General features: G+C 43.7%; 1 protein-coding gene across 4 annotated transcripts in view; it reads left to right on the top strand.

The window, feature by feature from the left end:
* Window positions 1–16686, top strand: part of SLC37A2 (solute carrier family 37 member 2) — a 926772-nt gene that overhangs the window by 536359 nt on the left and 373727 nt on the right. The gene's annotated exons all lie outside the window — the stretch shown is intronic.

Here is a 16686-nt window from a genome sequence, read left to right as displayed (position 1 = left end):
CCCTGTAATGGTGACGATGAACCCTCTGGTAGATCTTTCCCCCTTTCCGGGTTGGCGATTGAATCAGGATACAGTGTTCAAAACGGAGACGGAACAAGACATTCAGGATTTTTTTGCTAGGAACACTGACTCAGTGGCTAGCCTAACGACGGTATGGGAGGCCTTTAAAGTGACAGTACGTGGATGGTGCATGGCTAAGGGAGGCAGCATACTTCGGGACCTCAGGCGTGAGCTACAAAAACTAGAAGGGGAACTGAAAACACTGGAAGGGGAAATAAGTGCTGGAGGAGATTCCGGGGAGCTGCACGCTAAACTGAGAAAGAAAATATCAGAATATGAGGATGCAGCGGACAGGGAGTGTAAATTCTGAGGGAAACACTATGTGGCCCCTGTGTATGGTGAGGCGGATTGACTGGGTAAAGCACTTGCCGACTCGATACGAGCCCCTAGGTTTCAGAACTACGTCACGGAATTGCAAGATGAACAGGGATGTGCGCGGCAGAATCTCCCAGATCAAATGGATATCTTGGTGGGGTTTTACACAAAGCTTTATATGTCACCGAGGGGCACTCCGCTAGAACTTAATAGCTATCTGGAAATCATAGCGCTGGTGTGGCTTGGGGACAAGCAGCGCAAGTTCCTAGCACTTGGCTTGGAGGTCGACGAGATCAGGGAGGCTATTATGACCATGTTGTCCGGGAAAGCGCCGGGATCCGACGGTCTTCCTATAGACTTTTACAAAGCCTTCATGACTACCCTGGCACCCAAACTTAAAGCAGTGTTCTATGCAGCTCTTGAGGAAGGTCGCTCATCTGCCAACATGAGGGAGGCACAATTGATGTCACTGTTAAAGCCCGGTAAGACACCACTGCTTAGTGACACGTATCGGCCTCTATCGCTCCTCAATAGCAATACAAAAATCCTAGCTAAAGTACTGGCGACTCAGCTTAATTTACTTCTAGAAAAACTTGTTTTACCTGACCAGGCGGGCTTTGTGCCCCATCGGGCTACGTGCCCCATCGGGCTACAGCTCATAATCTACGAACGCTCTTAGCGGTCCTACAAGAGATTGACCCAAATAGTGCGGCAGTGGCTGTCTTTTTAGACGCCACCAAAGCGTTTGACTGTGTCGAATGGGACTACTTGATAGGGATACTGCACCATATGGGGATGCCCTTTTCCTTTGTTAATTGGATTCCATTACTAGATACTCAGCCGGATGCCAGAGTTATTCTTTAACGGCTCTCGATCTGCGAGCTTTCCGGTCGCCAGGGGAACAAGGCATACTCTGCCACATCCGTTGGACTATCCTCTGATGTGGGAGACAGATGACTTTAAGTATCTGGGCATCCAAGTCACCAGGGATCGGGACACTCTCATGAGGCTTAATTATGGGCAGGCCATGGACAAAGTGACAGATAATATCTCCAAATGGATTAAACTACCCCTTTCAATGGCAGGGAGGATATCGTTGATTAAAATGAACATACTTCCGAAATTCTTATATTTATTCATAAACATTCCGTACTACCCTGGAGGCTTCTTTTTTCATACGCTTAATTCACAGCTAGTGTGCCTTATTTGGGGGGTAAGCAAGCACGGCTGAAATTAACTACATTTATGCTGCCGTACCGCTTGGGCGGGTTTGACGTCCCTAATTTCGAGCAATACTATTATAGCGCGCAGGCACATTTTGTGGTATACTGGTTTCACCCACTCCCGTGTATGCCTCGCCGTGTAGTAGAGGACGGCTACATGGCCCCTGTTCCGACATCCGAGTATGTGTATACGCCCTCTAAGGAGCGATACGAAGACCCCTCCATAGTGGACTGCACAGTCCGAGCGTGGAATTGGTTAGCGAAAGCTGAGGGTATACAACTGATGTACTCCCCTAGAGTGCCCTTGCGCCACTGCCCGTTATTGCCTGTCTCGAGTGAAAAGATTTGCCAACGTGTGCTAGAAAGACTAAAGTTGGGAACATGGGGAGATCTATATATTGGAGGTAAATTCAGCACGAAAGAGCAGTTTTTTGGAGACCGTGCGCATTCCTTCATGGATGTGTTCCTATACACGCGCCTTAGGCAGAGCATTAGGGCTCAAACCCAGAAGTTCCCGCAGGAACCGGAGACATTTCCATCATTACACTTAATGTTGCAACCTGAGGCCCCCACACATTTCATTTCTATGTTGTATAAACGGGTACGCAGCGCACCCCCCATTCATCCCGTTCATGCCTGTCGGGAGTGGGATGCGGATTTAGACAGCCCCCTGACGGATGGGCAGTGGGAAGCGGCCTGCCTCCAAACGGAAGCCATATCCAATAGCTGTTGGCTTCAGTTAGTGCACTACAACTTATTGCACCAACTTTATCATACCCCGGCGCGATTACATAAGATTGACCTTAGGGAAGATGACAAATGTCTACGATGTGGTCAAGGGGACGCAGACTTTATGCATTGCGCTTGGAGATGCCCCCGAGTAGCTTCTTTCTGGGAGGAAGTATTTACGGGGTTAACTAGCATGGTGGACAAACTGCTGATGCGGACTCCTCTCGGTGCCCTGTTGGGATTGATGGGTGACATACAAACACCACACAAACAGTTCCTTGCCATAGGAATTCTCCTGGCACGACAACAGGTGGCCTGCAGATGGGGTAGAGGGAGAGCCCCTAAGTTTAAGGATTGGCTCCACCATATGTCCACTTGGCAGGAATACCTCCATGTGTATGCTGAGCAACTACCGGTGAGGTCGCGGCCCCGGGACATATGGGGTCCCTTGACAACTTATTTAGGGCCCGATGTAGGTAATCTCAGATTACCAATTCTTAAATACCGAATCATACCGATTTGGTATTTAAGAACTGGCAATCGGGATGTAGGTAATTTTACCGATTTAATTACCGAATCGGTATGATTAGGTAATTACCGAATCGCCATTCATTCCTATGGGCCTGCAGGCCCATAGGAATGAATGTCAATTACCGAATCGGTAAATATCGTGGGGGAAACATAGAAGGGTGGCAGGGTGTCACTTTGACACCCTGTTGCACCCCTCAATTGTGCATGGGCATGTATGTCTGAAACATGGCACTGTTTTAAAAGCAAAAAAATGCTTTTGAAAGGGTTTTCATTATTTACCACCAACTTCTAGTTGGTGGTAAATAACGACTTCTTAAACCCCTGTAGCACTGATTTAAGTGCTACCTACATGTCAAAATACAGATTCGGTAATTTTACAGAGTCGGTATTTTACCGAATCGGTAAAATTACAGAATCTGTATTTTAACATGCCACTTCATCCCAAAATCAAAATACCGGTCGGTAACGGCCGAAATCGGCCGTTACCTACCGGTATTTGCCTTCCTACATCTGGCCCTGAATGAAGCAGGGGAGCAGCGAGGAAGGAGCCGAGGGAAGTGCGCAGGGGGAGTGACTGAGATGCGTTGTGAGGCTGGAAAGGTTGTAGTAGAGCGGGTGAGTGTGGATTTGCAACGGGGGAGGGTGGGAGGGAGGAGGTGCCGCAGATCCTACTGAACTAATGGCCGAGGACCCAGAGACATTTTCTCGCTTGGCGAGTGGACTTGAATCTATACACAGCCGAATTGATGGACTTTGCTCTCTCGAGTGTGCAGGGTGGGGTGGGGGGATGCTGGGGTAGGAGGGGGGGGGGGGGGGGGGAGGGTCGGAGTTTGGGGGAGGGGGGGGAGAATGTATTTGATACACGTTTGTAAGTTTAAGTGCTCCGGATGGGCAGACTGCTGTTTGAGATTGTATGTCATCATCCTTTACGCAATAGGCTTTTGAAATTAAAAAAAAACGGTGTTAGACTGTTTACCACCACTAAGACCCCGTGCATAAACATTAACAACAATTATGCGTGTGTTGGGATTAGCCTTTAGACAGATGGCCATAATATCTGGGCTGTCAATTGAGGTCGTACATATACTAAAGGGCAAATTCTGCTTGACCCATATGGTTAGACCGGGAAACATCCTAAACAATGAAGTATTAATAACGACTCACCTTAACAACGAAGTCCAAACAACGATTAATCATGATCAACGAAGTCCAGAACAACCAAGTCCTGAACCACGACTCTCTGCATTGCACGTCACTTCCCCCTCACCCCCCACTGCTGCTATGGCTCAGCCCCCCGGACTGCTCATGTCACTCTTCTCTGCCCCAACACCTTTATTACAATTAGAAGCGGAAGTGAGGCGAACTTACGGGCAACAACATCTGAAATGGAATGACATTTTGAACTCTGCCCCCTGGCACAATGTGTGGCATATTTCTTGTCGTGTTGCCTCCTGTCTCGCAGACTCCGAGCAGCGCAGGGATGATGCCAGCCCACATCCTGTACTGTAGCACGACCCCCACCCCCAAATTGACACTTGAATAGAGATAGCTGGATGACGGGGTCTGAAGAACATGGGGAAGCAGCCAGCCATCATCCTGTCAGCATGGTAATCGAGATCATTAAATAGATATTGTTGATGTTTCGTATTTAAATACATTTTAATATTTTAGAATAATATCATTTACAAAAATATAGAATAATTTGGAGTTCGTCAGGTTTTAAAAAAAATGAGGATATATTAAAATATACGTAGAATAAATTAAGAAATGGGTACCGAGCAATTTAAAAATATTTAAAGGAAGTCTTGGTATTACAATACTGCCATCTATTGGCCAGTCACGAGGGGATTCTTTTCGTGGTTTAGGAAGTATTTGTAAAACAAAGTTGTGGTTTAGCATAGCTCATTGTAAAGCTTTCGTGGTTCTGGAAGTCGTGGTTTAGGGAGTAGTTGTTTAGACATAGGAATATTGCTGGGCTACAGTCCAAGATAGAGTCCAGGGACTGGCAGGAACTAATTGAGCAGAATGAGATTTGTGTACTTAAGGAGACGTGGCCTACCAAAGCAATACATCAGTTAGGATACCTACATCATTGTAAAGCTTTCGTGGTTCTGGAAGTCGTGGTTTAGGGAGTAGTTGTTTAGACATACATTCGGTTAGACCCCCTGACGGTCTGCCCTTTTGCCCTTGCTTTGCTGGTTTATAAAAATGTAGGTATCCTAACTGATGTATTGCTTTGGTAGGCCACGTCTCCTTAAGTACACAAATCTCATTCTGCTCAATTAGTTCCTGCCAGTCCCTGGACTCTATCTTAGACTGTAGCCCAGCAATATTCCGAATGTATGTCTAAACAACTACTCCCTAAACCACGACTTCCAGGACAGATAGGATAATAATGCAGATGTAGTTGGTTTCATCTATGGCACCAGTCTGCTCACAGAGCTGGTCGTTCCTTTTTTCCTTATTCGATTTTGCAATATGGGACACGACTATCCCATTTTTACTCGCGGGAGTAGAATGTTCAGGGAGAATTAGTCAATCACAATGGTCTAAGCTGCTAAGGGGAGCAAACTTTTTCTCTATTGGTACTCCCATGTATCTAAAATTACCCAATGTGTCCTGCTTTGCTGCACCACCCATCCCGTGTGCACCCATTCCGCCAACTTCGGCATTCAATACATGGTTAAAAAAAGAATGCATAAGGCAGTGCTATCATTTTGGTGCCACCCCCTGTAGTCCAACCCAGGTGATCTACGAGAAATCTAGGTATAAAGCGGTTATTGAAGTTTAAGACCACGCAATCTCCCACCAGTGTTTTTTGACCTGATCCCAACCACTCTACTCTTCTAGCCATTATAAGTTGGCTAGCGAGCGAGTCCCCCCCCCAAATATGTCCTGTATTTACTTGATGGGTCAGCCAGTGCAAAGACTTATTCAGCAATTGTGCAGTGGATTCTGTCTGATCCTCTCTCAATGGAGGGATATTTCCTAATATTAATACAAGCGGGATGATGCCTCAGGGAGGATTAACTGATGATTCGCATTCTGGTGTTGCATTGGAACTTCCCCACTATGCGTAGCATCGGCCCTCCTCTGCCCCACCTGCGGTGGTAGTCCAGTACTTGAAACCTCTCCTGTTGTATTAGCTGTTGGATTTGTCTGAGAATTGGGTTTTGGGTTTACATTCCCACCTTGTTTCCCCTTATTAACACCTGCAACAGAATGATATGCCCCTGGACTAGAAACAGCTATAATTGGTTGCACCCGCGAGAGTCCACTTGTCGCGGATATCACTAGGATATCAGAATCTTCAGTTTCTACAGGGTCTACACGTTTACAGCAACATTTCCTAGAATTAGGCGATAATCTATTGTAATTGTGTTTATTACAACAGTAGGGAAAGTGTTAGATAGTGTAGGGGTAAAAAACTCTTACAAATAATTAAAGTATTTTTTTCAAATAAATAATTTAATTATTAAATAACAAAAATGTAATTAACAATACCAATTAATAATTAATAAAACATATTTACCAATTAATAACTAACAATTACATTAATGATAAATACCAATAAGTAATAATTATTCTAAATTAATTACTAAATAATTAAATAACAAATAATAATTTTCAATACCAAAAAACAATAATTATTAAAATATTTAGCAATTAATAATTAACAATAAATTATTGATACATATCAATAAATAATAGTTAATCAAATGAATTACCAATTCATTAATGAACAGTAAATTACTTTATAAAACAAAAGTCCCAATTATTAAAAATGTATTATCAATTAATAATTAACAATAAATAATCAATACCCAAAATACGATAAATAATTACTTAATTAGAATTAAAGTAGTTCCCACCCTATTCCCCTATAAACGCACAACACGCTTCAATGACAAATTAATACACTCAATACAATTACCAACTAATCAATTAATAAAAATTAATTACCAATGAATACAAATTAATTACCAATTAAGTATTTAACATAAAATTATCAATACCAATAAATAAAAATAAATATTTACTTAATTAATTACAATTAAATTACTTCCCACCCTATTCCCCTATAAACCCACAACCTGCTACAGAACTAAAACGCAACATTTACTTAAAATAATTACTAATTCCTAATTTTTTAAAATCTATATACTATAATTAAATTATTTCCCACCCTATTCCCCTATAGACCCACAACCCGCTACGGTACTAGAATGCCTAATTTACTTTAAGAAAAATGACTAACTTCTAAAAATGTTATACATATATTCTAAAACTAGTACAATAATTAACAAGAAATATAAACACAAACATATAAAATACATAATAACATACATAACACTAATAAAAATATCGATATTGTAACATCAATATTTTTGCTATCGATATTACTAACTTCGATATTAACAAAAACAATATTTCATACCTTAAGGTCGATATTCTTGATTTTGATATTCTGTCGCTACTATATTTACAACTCGATATTACTGTAGATCAAAATAAAAAACTGGATATTTAGACTGTGCACCGTTTGGTACCACTAATGAGATTGAGCAAACTAAAAAGAGGAACTTTGGAAGTGTAATCATTTTGACAGTGTTATATCGCCAAATTGGTCTGATGTGGAGTTGGTGGAAATTGCATTTAGAAGTAGCACAACTCTGAGGAGCGTATTATAGCTTCTATTCACCATTAGCCCACCATTGTTAGTAATCTTTACTCCCAAATAAGTAGCATCCTGAACAATTTGCGCATCTTCTAAACCAAAATAATGGCTCATTATTAATTGAGTTTTGATGGCCATATACTTCACAAAAATTTGCCTCAACCAAAATAGCTAATTAAGCCTCTGTGACAGCTGTAGTATAAATAGCATTTTTTCTGCCTAAGCAGACAATGTAAGTGTATACCCATTGAACACTATAGATCTTACATATCCATATACAGAGTAAGGTGCTAGGGAGATAATAAATAACACAGGGAAGACAGGGTACCGTTGGAGAGTACCGTATTTTCCGGCGTATAAGACGACCTTTTAACCCCTTAAAATTTTCTGGGAAGTCGGGGGTCGTCTTATACGCCGGATACAAAAATTGGCGGTTTATTTCACATAGCGCGGACTTCACCCGAAGGTGTCAGACCGCGTCTCAATTGAAATGGGTGCCGCTTAGGGAACTCCAGCACAGAACAAAGAATGTAGGCGGTCTTGAAAATAAATTGATCGCACTGTGCAACACGATATCAGCCCCTCGCCAGCCAGAGGCAACTCAAACACTGCGCAAGCTTTAAAAGAAAACAAATGGCGCGGGAACTCCAGCACAGAACAAAGAACGTAGGCGGTCTTGAAAATAAATTGATCGCACTGTGCAACACGATATCAGCCCCTCGCCAGCCAGAGGCAACTCAAACACTGCGCAAGCTTTAAAAGAAAACAAATGGCGCCGTGAACCCTACCTGGACTGCAGCTGCACATCCCCCAGGCAGACGAGGCGCTCCTCCACGTGTGCTGATCTCTCTCTCCTTCCGCAATTCTTACGCTCATCGGAAGGAGAGGAGCGTCAGTACCACATGATCTCCTCAGTCCATGGAGATAGAAAGGGGACTGTAGGACGTTAGGAAGTGGGGGTCGTCTTATACGGCGAATATATCATGAAACCTACATTTTGTCCATGAAAGTAGGGGGTCGTCTTATACGCCGGGTCGTCTTATACGCCGGAAAATACGGTACCTCTGGAAATACATACTGGTTTCAAAGCCATGCCTGTGAGTGACCACAGTGCTTTTTCATGCACCACCACATAGTGTTTGTATCCACTTAATGATTAGGTCAAAACCCATATGCTGTGTGATCACCCAGAGGTATTGTCAGGAGACACCAACATCTTTTCTGCATCTAATAGAATAATGCCAACATCACTGCCTATTATTTTGGTGGCAATACAGAAAGAGTTAGCACAGTATTGACATGATCCGTCCAGGCTACTGTGGGTAAACAGTGCTCCTGCTAACCACGGTAAGAGGCATAGCCAAAACTTTAGAATATATCTTAGCATCTGCATTTATCAGGGAAATAAAGCTAGATATACACTCTGAGCTTCCCTTTTAAAGAAATACTACTATGTTGACACGGTCCAATGATTGCGTTTTCTTTCGCAAGTTATCCATGGTAGAAGTGCTGGCACAAATTGTCAGAGCTAAACTAAAACTGATGCGAATGTTTTAGGAAGCTCATTAGGAGTAAAATCTTGTCCCATAACTTCTACTCTGAGAAACGTTTTCATTGCCCCAATATCTTGTATAGAATGAAAGGGATGTCTAGTTTTGCATATATTTTAGAGGGAAAATTCTTTGTCCGAACTTTTGTCAATATATCTCCATCTCAGAGATTGTGCGCCAAATTGTATCAGTATACTGATTACAACAGAATAGTGAGAACTGGTCCTGTATTCTCACTGGATCAGAAACAAAGTGTCTATTTTCATCTTTAATGAACCTGATCCTATTAAAAGTGACCATATCCTGAATTTTATAAGCCGGTGTATGCCCTGCAGTCGCACTATATTCATAGACCATCTGTAGCTTAGTAAGTTATGTGGCAGCAGCCCTCTCTCCAGTATGTCATAATAGTCATGTCTTAGAAGATGTAACTTGGGAATCTATACTTTCCGCCGCAATCATCCTCAAATGTAATACATTGACATGTTAAATTTCCAGACACAGAAGTTGCTTTCTGATGGCAGTGTCCTCCTTCCTTATAATTGTGTTCTTAAACATCATATATCTTAATGTTACCCCTCGACCCTTTGGAGACTTTCAGTGCGTCCCAGGCTGTACTTATGGATGTAGATCCTAAATGTTAACGTATAAGTATTACTTTGTCTTGCTGCATGTACTTATGCTTAATAGCTTTTAATCCCTCTCGACTGTGGTTGGCGTAAATCCTGTAAAAGATATGTTTTGAAGTCTTTGCCATGGCTCCTGATGATATAAGAAGCCTAATCAATTCAAGAGTATTGTTTCTGAAGGTAATAATAAATTAATCCTGACCTCTGGATCCTATATATTGTCGAGATTTCCACCAAATGAAGATTCTCCATAAGCGTGACAAGAGCCTTGTGGACATTCGGCATTCTGTTAGGATCTAGAAAGGTTTTTATCTGTTTTAGGATCAAAAATACAGTTGACATCCCTGCAGAGAATAATTTGTCAGGCTCATGCTGAAAGCTCCAAGGGGACCTCCTCAAATATAGCTTTGTTATCTGCATGACTGTAGATAAACAAATCATTTACTGCTGAGTATCAACTTTAAACATCATCCTCGTAATTCTGCAGCAGTTTTAATGATTTTGCCTCTACAGGGCCTAATCAAGGTTGCAATCCTTCGAAAGGAAATTAAGTAGAATGAAAAAAAATCCTAGCTATAATAAAAAAAGTTTCAATTCTTTTAAGGACTTTATACAGCAGCCATCATATTAAATACAACACAAACTAAGTTTCCCATGAACACTTGGGAAAATGTAGTAAAAAAAATGGCATCCAATCAGGAAACAGTCCTGAACATCGAATCAGGAGGCCCGTCGATCCATAGTCCTTCTTCACTGGCCCTTCACCCTCTTTCGTCACGGGAAGTCAGCGGTTGGATCACCTTTATGAATCCTGCTTCTTTGCATCAGATCCTACTAAGATAAAGGGGCATTGTCACCAGCTGAGCATGTAACCACTAAAGCCTGTGGAACAAATTGCAGAAAAAGCATTTATTGTGCAATCGAGCCAAGTGCATCAAACAAGACAATTTCAAACTCAAGCAGCATTACTTACTCTTATACAGGGAGGGCAATCCTCTTAGGTATCTCTAGGGGGTATAATCCTCGCCTCCAAATCCTTAATAGAATTGAACCTTTCCGTTACGATAGACAGGACATTTTTCATTCTATGTCAAGACTGGAGGCGAGGATTATGCTGGTGTAAAGCTTGCTCACCACAATATAACCCATGTACAGCACCTGCTTTTAGTAAAACCTCTTAAAGATAGAGTCCGAAGACCAATCTGCCGCATTGAGGATTTTCTCCAAACGGGCACCCAAGCCAAATGCTTTGGAGGCCATGGCACCTCGTGCTGAGTGGGCCCCAAAAACCCAAAGGATAATACAAGGTTCTTGCATTACCCATCTAATCCACCTAGCTATGGTGGGGGAAGAAACTGCCTTAAACAGATTACAAAAAGCAATGAGGAGCTGTTGCTCCCCTGGAAGATGAAACTCTAAAGACATTTCCTCATTTGCCTTCAGGCATCGGATAACACGCAGCTTAGGAGAGTCTGGGAATTGGAGAATCCCAGGAAAGTTCCAATAGACCCGGAAACCAAACTTGCGATCTCCAAAGGGGGATGATAAGAACCACCTCCGCCCGCTGTCTCCTGACCTGCGCCGTCACCCTTGCGATCATTGCGAAGGGGGGAAAGCATACCCTTTCTCCCGACTCCAGCCTTGGAGGCAGGCATCTGTGCCCACTGCTAGTGGTCCGGCCACCAGCCGTAGAAGCTGGTGGTCTAGTCTCGAGGCAAAAAGGTCCACTGAGAATGGACCCCAAAGGCCTCTCAATATTGTAAAAATCTCCGGGTTGAGGTTCCAAAGACTGGAATCCCTGAAGTTGCAGGACTGGAAGTATGCCACCTATTTCTCCCAGGCAGGCAAGTACTCCGCCATGACCGATACTGAATGGTTGATATATCGGACCGCAAAGATGTTGTCCATTTTCAGAGGGACACATGACTGGATAGAATCTCTCATCCAACAGCAGACTACAAAACAGCCTGCAAGCAGTTCTAAGCAGTTGATATGTAAACTTTGTTCGCCTGGAGACCACAAGCTACCCGTAGAAAAAGCGCTGCATCTGGCCCCCAGCCTACCCTGCTGGCATTGGAGTCTATGACGAAGTCTGGGGCCTATCCGAAGATTGCTTGGCCGTTCCAGGCCTCCATCTGTTCTAACCACCACTGGATTTCTTCTTGAGCCTCCTCAGAAAGAAATACTTTGTGAGAGTAGGTGATCAGCCTTCAGACGCTGCAGTGCCCAGTAGTTGAGAGGTCTAGAAAAGATGGCCTGAAACAATGCAGAGAGAAGGCCCACTACCCTAGCTAGCTTTCTAAGAGGCACTTGATGTTGGTGAGGGTAAGCCTTAGCTCATGCCGAATCTTCGACACCTATCTGGAGGGAAGGCTTAGAGTGGAAGAGGTGGAATCTATAATGAATCCCAGAAATGTCAAACTCTGAGTAGGCGTTAGGAGCGACATCTTCTCATTGACCACAAAGCCTAGGCTCTGACGCAGATCCACCACCATTCGGAGGTGGGACAGCAGCTGACGTGGACATGGGTCGATAAGGAGCAGATCGTAAGTACACAATCGTTCGTATAACCTTAGGTATTCCACCACCAACTTGAGACCCTTGATGAAGCACCAAGGGGCTGAAGATAGGCAGAAGGGAAGGGCAGAAAACTTGTACTTCTGATGCCGCCAAATGAACTGGAGGAACCGGCAGTGAGGTGGGAAAATCGGAAGGACCAGGTAGGCATCTTTTGAGTTCCAGCCGTATCATCCAATCCAATAGCCGTAGAACATCCCTGAGGAGGTGAATACCCTCCATTTTGAAGTGGCGGTAAACCAGACACTCATTGAACTCACTGAAGTATGTCACTGGTCTTTGGCCCCCATCAGTCTTCTCTACCATAAAAATATTGCTGGGGGGAAGGGAAATAGCTCCTTGGTGAGGAGGGATGCGACTTCCTCATTCACCAGGGTGGACTCTTGCTGTGAGAACTGGATGGGGCGGGTCTGTCTCTTTGGGAGGGTTCTCCAAGATATTCTATGTGGAATCCTTGAATTTTCTAAGGGACCCACGCATCCACTATGATGGAAATCCAAGTCTGGAAAAAAATTCACCAGTCTCCCCCCTACCTTTAAGTGGGAAGAAGGGAGAACACTCCCTTGGGCTTGAGGAGGTTGCTGCTCCTCTGTATCCTCTGCCTTTTCCACATCAGCTTCTCGTGGGATTGAAATTCCCGGACCGGGATTGGTCCTGGTACTGTCCTTGCCTAGAGCATTGCCCCTTTGGAGGGTACTGATTGGAAGGCAGCCGGTCGAGCGGCCCCTACCTCGACCGTCCCCATGGAAGACCCAAGGGAACATCTTTCTAACAGATGTCTGCCCTTTTTCAAGGGAGGTAAAGGTGTTCACAAATGTTCACAGCTCCTTGACAAATGGTTTGCCAAAGAGTCATTCCTGCTCAATGCCCCTGCCTCTGAATCTTCCAGGTCTCCCAGCTTGGGGTACACCTTAATAAGAAGGGAGTGGTGATGCTCAGTGGACAGGGTGCAATTTGCATTGCCCAAAAAAAAGGCTCCTTGTGCCCACCCTGAAAGTGTGTCTGGGGAAATCAGGGAGCTTGTTAGCTTGGCCTCTTCGACCATGTCCAGGATCTTTGTGAAGGGGCCCAGAGTATCTAGGAGCTTTTCCTGGCATGCCCACCAGGACCTATCCATTGCTTTCTTGGGATCTTTTTTGAATTTCTGTATGAAGCTGGCCACGCATGTGTCAATTTCCGGGGTGTGAGCCACTTTGGCCCAGAGGCAGTTACCGGCCTTTCTCTAGCGACCTGCAAATGCACCCTGTCACATAACTTGTGACTTATCCAGCTGGGGCCCATTTGGAAGACCAAGGGTGAATGATGTCGTCCGGGTAGAGCATGTCTGAAGTGCCCTGGGAGGTCTGAGAGGGGCGGGAGGGGAACCACTGCCTGCACAGCCCGGGTTCATTATCTGTATTTCCTCTCTCATTAGTAGGGGCAGAATTAACAGGAGTCTGTAAACGCTAGTCTCCTACCGGTAACGAAGGCTGGCTGGCCAGGAAAGCTTTTTTGAGCCTATGAAAGATGTTCAGGTCCACCCCTGCGGACCGATTCTCCTGGGGGTTGCGCTGTGTCTGCCGAAGGGGGAACCCCTGAGGCCTCTGAGTGGGGGAGGGGAACTGTGGGAGTGTGGGGGTCAGGTTATGCCAATGCCTGGGCAATCTGGTGGGAGAGTCTCTCCTCCAAAGGGTTCATGGCCTCCGCTACCACCCAGTAAATAAAGGTTTCCACAGCATCGTAAAGGTCATCGTCCCAAGGGAAGTTGGCCAGAGGGTCTTTAATCCCTTGGGAGTCATCCTCATAGTCCATAATGAGAGTCACAAAGGGCTAGAGAGGTGCCAGACCAAGCGGCCTTCTTAATAGGCGTCAAACTTTTTTTGGGGGGGCTGGGTGGCAGCCTGAAATGTTTTATGCGAGGAACTCTCAACATTAGAGGGATTCTCAGCCCTAGGACACCATATTGTGGTGCACAAGCCTCAGGGAGCCGCCCTGGGTTGGTGTCCCCACTGGCCCCTGGGGCCTGAAGGTTACTGACCCTTAAGGGTGTAAGTAAAAAGGGCAATACAGACTCTGCAGCCAATTTTGTCTCCCCACAGGGAGCAGAGCGTTAAGTTGAGCGCGATTGGCATTGAAATCTATAGGAAAGAGCCCAATCAGCTTACTGACCCCACTGGGGCATCTACCTCAGGCCGGCAGCTCGGGGGATCACAGCGTGCTGAGTGAATTCCTCTGTGAGAAAATTCAAATGTGCGTGCAGTGGTCATGCGCCTCCTCCAGCGCCCTCTAGCAGCAGGAGGTCAGTGACTGCCGCCGCACCAGAACGGGCCGAGTAGGAGCGGAAAGCACTCCCGCAGCCATGAACTGCTATTAAAATAGAAGACAAGCAGCGGTAGCAGACACGGCAGCGCCGCATGAACAATTTAATTAGACATCCAAAGAAAAAAAAACACAAAGCGCATAAGACGTGGCAGCGCCGCGCGACAAACTCAGTGGATAAGTAATGAATAAATACAATAACAATCAATAAGTAAATACAACAAACAACGAAATGGGAATAAAAACACAATAAATACAAGCAAAGTGTCTGAGGTACTTATCTTGGCTGCGCAGCAGCGAAGAAAGAGGGGAAGGGGCATTAAAAAAGGACCATGTTGGGCCGATGGGCCTCCTGATTGGTTTTCAGGACTGTTTTCTGATTGAATGCTGTTTTTTCTACTACATTTTCCCAAATGTTCATGGGAAACCTAGTTTGTGTTGTCTTTATTATGATGGCTGCTGTATAAATAAAGTAAAGAAAAGAGGTTTAATCCCCGCCTCCAGTCCTGACATAGAATGTGCCCTATGGACTGCTTCCCTTATAGACTATATTGGTCACTTTTAAGCACTCCGGCCTTATGTGCCAGAATTTCCACTCTGATCAACTGCCAAACAATTTTGACCATTGATATTCCAAATAAGGATGCATACATTAGCCATAGTAACAAAGAGAATAGAAATAATTACACATACCCCATATACCAGATAATCATACTGTTACTTTTGTTTTTACTTTCTCAAATTCTTTTTGAATTTTAACTGTTGCCCCCACCACGAATGGCCCACACTCCACTGCCTTCTTTAACCCCTCCGAAACAGCTACAAGAATGCTTTTGTGGGGCTCCCACACAAAGATGTTCAGTTCATGCGGAAGGGTATGCGACACTGATTGCTTACCCCTCCATCAGCTTTATGCCTGAGCATACCCCATCTTGGATCACATCGAATATAATTATCTTGGACAGATAAAAAATATTCTGATAGTCAAACTTTATAGTTCAAGTTTCAAGTTTTATTTTATTTGTTTTGGTACTCTACTGAGGACCACAAATTTTATACGATAACATTCAGTTACATATACTTTTAGAATTTCATATTAATACAAAGCTAAAAAGGGTTTTAAAAATTTATAAAAGTTATAACAAACTAGTTCATTAGGAGGAAATTTGGATACTGTGATCAAGTCCTTTACGGTGGTGATACGGCAGTTAATGTATATAGGATACAGATGTTTTGTCCTAGCTGCCACTACGTTTGGGTTAGGGCATATAAATAAAAGATGTTCTACATCCTGCTCCCCTCCGTGGTTGTTTCTGTATATCTGGAACAAGGTAATAGCAAAGTTATTTCTCAGTTTTAATTATTTTCACCAAAGAGGTTGTCTGTTCTACTTGGTACAAGAATGTGAATGCTTTTTCCACAGTAGTTTGTTACAAGATCATTAATTGATGTGGGTTTGAGCTCCGTTTTTTTAATGAGCAATTAAGGAGCATATCTGTTTGTATTATAATTCAGTATCATAACATTTACTTTACTTAAGTTTGAATAATTTTTACTATCGTTCTTTGTTTGGAATTTCCTCTTCAATTGGATAATCAAGGAATCAAACTCTAGATTGTGTGACAGAGGATGACACTTTGTTTGGGGTTATGAAAGTGAACTCTGTGTGCACTAGTGATTGTTGGATCCTGAATTGGATTGCCCTGTTTCATTCCAGAATAGATATCTCTATCCATGTGCTCAAAGGGTAGCATGACAGCGGAATCCTCCAAACACTCCACTATGCTAGCAAAACGATTATTTGATCATCTAGTATGCTTGCCTAGTTCTTCATTTTTATGCACAACCTTCTCCAAAGGAATTGCAGGCTCACCATTACACGAAGAGAAGTACTGGCTAGTTCATTCACTTTTTTTCCTCCATCCCTTAAAATGGTTAGTCAAGTTCTCCATTCAGACTCCAACTGTATCCAATTAAAAAAAAATAGATCTCCTCCAATGTTATTTTCTGAAGAACGTTTATTTGCTGTACTGCCATCAGGATTTGTTGCAAAATACTGGGAATGTCACCCCCCGCCCCATTATTTTGTCTCTCAT

The sequence above is a fragment of the Lissotriton vulgaris genome, chromosome 2_1 (assembly GCF_964263255.1).
Source record: "Lissotriton vulgaris chromosome 2_1, aLisVul1.2, whole genome shotgun sequence".
NCBI classification, from domain to species: Eukaryota; Metazoa; Chordata; class Amphibia; order Caudata; family Salamandridae; genus Lissotriton; species Lissotriton vulgaris.
The sequence above is the reverse complement of the archived record's forward strand: the minus strand, read 5'-3'. Positions and strand labels throughout refer to the sequence as shown.